The 5,959-nt window shown below is 38.4% G+C and overlaps 1 long non-coding RNA gene across 1 annotated transcript; it reads left to right on the top strand.

Annotated features, from left to right (window-relative positions):
* Window positions 1-1,371: 1,371 nt before the first annotated feature.
* Window positions 1,372-5,707, top strand: LOC128837492 (uncharacterized). Its single transcript, XR_008444949.1, has 3 exons — window positions 1,372-1,458; window positions 1,871-2,038; window positions 5,534-5,707. It is a non-coding gene; the product is annotated as an uncharacterized LOC128837492 (long non-coding RNA).
* Window positions 5,708-5,959: the final 252 nt, after the last annotated feature.

Genomic DNA, 5,959 nt, shown 5'->3' with positions numbered 1-5,959 from the left:
AAGTCTATTGTAGAGTGTTAGGCACTCAATGAGTGTAACTTTCAAGCTGTATATGTTTTCCTCTGTAAAATTGAGCTTATACCAGTCCAGCAACAGACTTATAATAGTTGAAGCCCCAATGCTGCAAACACATATGCACATGCTTAGCTTTCAACGCGTGAGTTGACTTCAGTGAGGTTTTCACATGCTAAATGTTAAGCATGTGCATATGAATTTGCAGGATTGGGGCCTAAGTGCCTTTTTAATCATCATTTCATGAGTTCAACAGGTAGGCTTTTTTTAAATATAAAGTTTATATTTACAAATTGCAGGATTGCGTGAAGAGATAAAGGCAAAAAAAACTATGTACTGCTTTCCTGATCAAGGTTTAACTAACGACGCCCTGGTACAAAACAGCAAAACCACACAAAGTCGCCTTTATCTGCTTAGATAACTTTACGCAGGTCTGTGGTCAAAGCCCACAGGGGCCTTACTGTAAAGATCAGTAAGAAAACACATTTGTCCTTTTGATGTCTAACATTTTTACTACATAACATTTGCCGGCATTCTTTTTTCCTCTCTCAATAATGTTCACAAATCTTCACTAATATTTCAACTCACCAAATGTGGAAAGGGGAAAAAATGAAATAAAATAAAACAGCATTGAAAGAAACCTAAATGGAATGGGACATAAAAATTCAGGATATCTATGTTTAATGCCATCATTAAAAAAAGAAAAAAAAAAGAAGGGATGACAAAGTGAAAAGAAAAATGCAGCAACTCTTTTATGTGAAGATTACATTTAAAAATAACCAACCAACGGTCTACACTTTTCAGGGGGCTGACGTCTTGAAACGCAGTTAGATTGATGCAGCTTGAGCCTGGAGTTCTCTTGCTGAGTAAACAGTCAAGTGTTCTTAATAGGAATTGCAGTTTCTCGACATCTGTTGGGGAAAAGGGAATGGTGAAACAACAATTTAGATTGAGATTGGTTTTGTTAAATGCATTTAAATTCCAAGATTAGTGGTGTTCTTTCTTTTTCAATTAGCATTTACTTGCAGAAAGGTTACAGATGAAGGGGCTGAGAAAGAGATCTTTTTTGGGGGGGTTAGCTCCCAGGGCAGTACAGAATGCACTAAAATCGTGCTAGGCAGAGTGGCACAGGACTTTGAAAAACTTACAGTTGGTGCCAAAGCGGTTCCATTGAAATTCTCTACAAGGAAAAAAGAAACATTGATTTCACTTTTTCATTCTCTTAAAAACAGGCTGTAACTGGTATACGAAAATAATTATTGTTTCCTTTTCAAAGGCAGTCGCAAAGCACATTCATTCTGTAATCTAAACCTCCACTCTGTTTTAGTCTGTTGAAAGACTGCAACTTGTTAGGTTTGGTGGAAGCAGAAAAAGAGAGGGTATAGGAAATGTTTTACCTACCTTGCTGCTATTAAATAAACCACTCCTGTTACCCAAGCTGTTTTGGTGAGTTTTGTTAAATGGAGAAAGCACAATGAAACAATGTTGGCATATGGTGAAATAATCGGTGAAACCAAGTGTATTCAGAAGGACCTAGCCCAGGTTTCTCTAGGAAATATGTAGCTAGATGTAGCTATGGAAGATATTGAGAAAGGGCCTGATTCACCACTTCTGGTGTAATTGCACTGATTTCAATGTAAAGCTGGAGTAATACAAGATTGGATCAGGCCTGTATATTTATATTTTTCCTTGTTTCAGTATCACTCAGGTTGTTTGTAGTGCATTGATTTCAGCCATTTGTACTTTTTGTGTGTGTGAACTGAAAATTGTATTGTTTCAGCTTTCAGATGCGGTAGTATTTTTTCTCTTCTTTTAAAAATCTAAAATCTAGAGGGTTTGTTCTTTTGTTTCTTTACAGGACTTGGAAACATACATTATTACTATCTGTTATTTACTGACGATGTGATCAGAGCTGCACAAGTCACAAGGCGATACAATCCCAGCTCTGAATACCTTAGAAAATTAAATGAGAGGCAAAGAAGACAGGGTGCACTGAGAACCCCAGAAGAAAGGGATCATTTGAGTGGTATGTTATTGTTTCTCTATTTCTTAACATTAAAAAAAAATTCAACAGTGTTTAAGGATCTGATCCAAAGCACATTGAAATCAGTGAAAAGACTCTCATTGGTTTCAATGACCTTTGGATCTGGTCCTAAGTACACGGATCTTCATGATGGGCAACACTTAGTGTCAACAGACTATGTTTGGTGTTCTTTTTGCTGTGCATGGTTAGGTAAAAGAACGTCAGTCTAGAAGAGTTGTCAACTATCTCTTTGGACACTTAAAACAAGCTGAGACTGATTACGCTATTTATTGATCTCATTTATATTGTCTTGGAGATTTCACGCTAATGTTAATCTGATGAAGTGTAGATGAAGTAGGCTGGAGAGTTTAGAATTGTGTATTTCCTGCACAGAGCTGTTAACAGACTAATTTTCATGGAAAGGATACCTGAATGAACCAGTGTACAGCCAGCATCTCCGAATGTATGATTGTCTAACCACAAGTAGATTACATAACAAGGAGGCTTACGAGAAACCAGACTTTGGACAGATACCCTTTCAAAGGGACAATCCCCCACTCCGGAGGTTTCTCTCCTTTCTCAGAAACCTTCCTATTTCTGTTCATTGTGTCCCTTTTAAAAAATGCAGAGAGCAACATGCATGCCCTCAGTTTTGTGCTAACCACCTGGTTTCCTGTAAGTATCCAGACTACGAGTAAATTACATTCAATACATTGTCTCGTCTTTTTATTGTTATTATTTCAGTAGACTGAATATTTCTGAACATGGTTTGGTCAATAACAAGAAAGCCAGGGGAAGATCCTCACTAGCGTAAACTGCCTTAGCTTCCTTGAAGCCAGTGGAGCTATGACAAGTGAAGTGAATTGTGCTATGACAATTTCCACCAGCTGAGGATCTTGCCCCTGGAGAGGAAAGATGCAATATTTTGTTTCTGAAGAAATAAGTTGCTTTAAACAACTACTGCTTTGCTTTCTGCTGTAATCTTGATGCATACTCAGGTGTGCTCTATTTGCTTATTTGTCTTCTATTACCCACTACACAAAATAAGAGATTAATCAAGCAAATTTTACTCAGATGTGTAGTTCTGCCGAACACCATGGGACGAATTGTGAGAGTAAGAACTACTCACATGAGTAAGGGTTGCAGGCTCCTGCCTTTATGTACTAACGTAGGAAATAAAAATAGTCAGGTGTTTTGCTAAAAAATCAGTAACATCTCAAGAAAAATAAAATTTGGCTAGTCTTTTTTTTCTTTTTAAACAGCTCTTCTGGCTAAGATAAAATGCTATATGATATATTGTTTTGTGAGGGCTAAATTGTGCTGTTAGTCACAGCCCTCAGCAAAGGGTACTGAATGAATTATACCATCTCAGCAGTAGCTCCAGGAGGCATTGTCCTCTGAGGCATAATTTCCTCAGTCTCCTCTCTTGCACCAGCCAGGGGTAAGTATTTATTGCTCATCTATGTCAACAGCAAATTATAACACACCATGTGCTTTACCCCATTCCTGCCCACTCACCAGCTCAGGGATGGCAGGGTGCACAGTAAAATAGAACCCACAATCCTGCAGGCCCAGACCCAAGGTGTGGTTAACCCATGCACGAAACAGAGGTTCTTATTCCTCTCTATGGCTCTGCATGGGTGTGTTGTACAACCCACTATCTAGAAAGAACTAAATATTATATCATGCCAAAACATATTGTGCATGAGCTGAAGAAATTACTATTCACTGACAGATAAATATCACTGCACCACTAGATAATACTGCCAGCCCAGGGATTGGATAACAGCACTACATGTTTTGCTGTGTGGAACTGAGATTGGAAGTGGCCTTGGATTTCTTACTACTCAAGGATCAGCTGAGGACAAGCATTTCAAAGGGTCATACACTTGCATCCAGGGGAGAGCATGCTGGCGAATGCACATGTGACTCCTGCTATTGATTATCAGGACCTGCTCCTGCAGCTTCTATGCAATTGAACCTTTATATAGCCTGGTCACAGGAGTAAAGGTTTGCAGGTTCATGTGCAAAGATACTTAACCTCTTTTCAAGCCACTGGTGGATTAGAAAGGGCAAGGCATAAAGAAAGGCAGGAGGAAAAATGAGTTTCCAGAGAAAAAATAGTTGAGGATCAACACATTGTTTTCACACAGATTCCACTCAGGGTTAGTTTCAGTAAGAGGAAACCCAGACTAGGGTGCCTGGAGATGAGCAGGGATGGAATCAGAAAACTAAAAATGAATGAAATTGTTCCCTGTAATGCACCAACATCCTTCACTGGGTTGCTTGGGGGAAATATAGGGCTGAATTTGGCCCTTGCATTTTGCTGTAAATTAAAGGCCTTACTAAATGCTCTAGGTTATATGAATGTATTTTTAATGCTTTCATGGTGTGGAGCGTTCTAAGCAAAAAGTGTCAACCCACAGATTTCACATTTGTCTAAATTTGCATTCTCCCAGATGGTCACATTTATTGAGTTTGTGAAGTTAACTGTCTCTTTCAGGGCCAGCCAGTCAGGGTTTGCTGTAGGTTAAAACATAAAATGAATCTTTCATTTATTGACCTAGTACTACAGTCGAGCCCAAACCAAAACCTCTGCCTCAAACACCGCCACGTTTTGGGGAAGATCGGACCCAGATTTGCATCCAAGCTTCAAGAGCCAAATTCTGCTCTCCTTTTTACCAATGAAACCCCATTGAATTCAATGTTGTTTTACCAGTATAAAGGAGAGCAGAATTTAGCCAGTTGACTTAGTAATACGTTCAGCTCACTCGTCACACAACCTCCAGTATGAATCAGATCAAAGAGGAAATAAAGCAGATGACATTAACGTGTTTCATGCCTAGTGAATAAACCTCAGCTTTTCAGCTATTGCAGCAAATGCACACAGACATATATATAAAACCCAGAATCCAAGAAAAATACTAAATTCACTGCATATCTAGGGATCGAGTTTCATTTTATTTATATGACAAGACAATTTTTGATCTTCTAAGACTATTCTCTATAGCTACCAATCTTCGCTTAATTAAAAGTTCACAAAATTAAATCAAATGCGTTTCCTGTAAATTACACTAAACCAAAATGAACTAAAGGCCCATGGTCCAGGTAACTGTCAATTCTTCCTCTAGTAAATCTGTGTAATCACTATTTTTTCAAAGAAAATCCAAGTTTAATAGTTTGGGAATTTAATTATCATTTCTATTAGTGAAACTGCTTGAGAGGGTCTTGAAGACATTTCCTTTCACTTTAGTTTGCCCTATGTATAAATAGAGCACTTTGGTCCTTTATTGATTTGTCCTTTACTGCAGTGATCACCTTTCATTCTCTAGCATTCACCTTCCACCATTTATGAGCATTAAATCCCTATTTAAAAGAAATAATAGAACTGGAATGATGGCTCAATAGTGCAATGATCAGTAGAAGAACCCAGAGGACCCTAACTGAGTCAGAACTTTATTTCTTTAAGCTCAATAGTGATCTCGATATCTCTCGCAGGCTTCCTCTCCCTGGTGATGTGGATGCCAGCTGCTTTGGGATGGGGAAGAGGAGGGGAAAGAAAATGCCTTCATAAAGGACATTGGTCTACATGTGCAATACTCAGCAATTAGAATCCCCATGTGTGTGAATATGGGCTAACACATCAGCACATTTCTATTTTGAAATGAAGAGCAGCAGGTACATTTTGACACAAATTCAAATCAAACGTGTGCCTTTGATATCATATTGGCAAAACTCTATCATATGCTTTGCTAATCTAGTGTGCCGAGTCTCCTATGCTTATGTTTTTTGGAATTAAATTGCATGACTGTGCTTTGCTCTGTAAAATGTGTAAATGTGTAAATTATGTCAGGACAGATTGCAAATGCAAGTTGAAGAAATAAAAAATATGCTGCATTCATTGTAAAGAGTGCAGGGGTGTGG

This window comes from Malaclemys terrapin, chromosome 4, assembly GCF_027887155.1.
Source record: "Malaclemys terrapin pileata isolate rMalTer1 chromosome 4, rMalTer1.hap1, whole genome shotgun sequence".
Classification (NCBI taxonomy): domain Eukaryota; kingdom Metazoa; phylum Chordata; order Testudines; family Emydidae; genus Malaclemys; species Malaclemys terrapin.
Note: the sequence above shows the minus strand (reverse complement) of the source record. Positions and strands in the feature narration are given on the sequence as shown.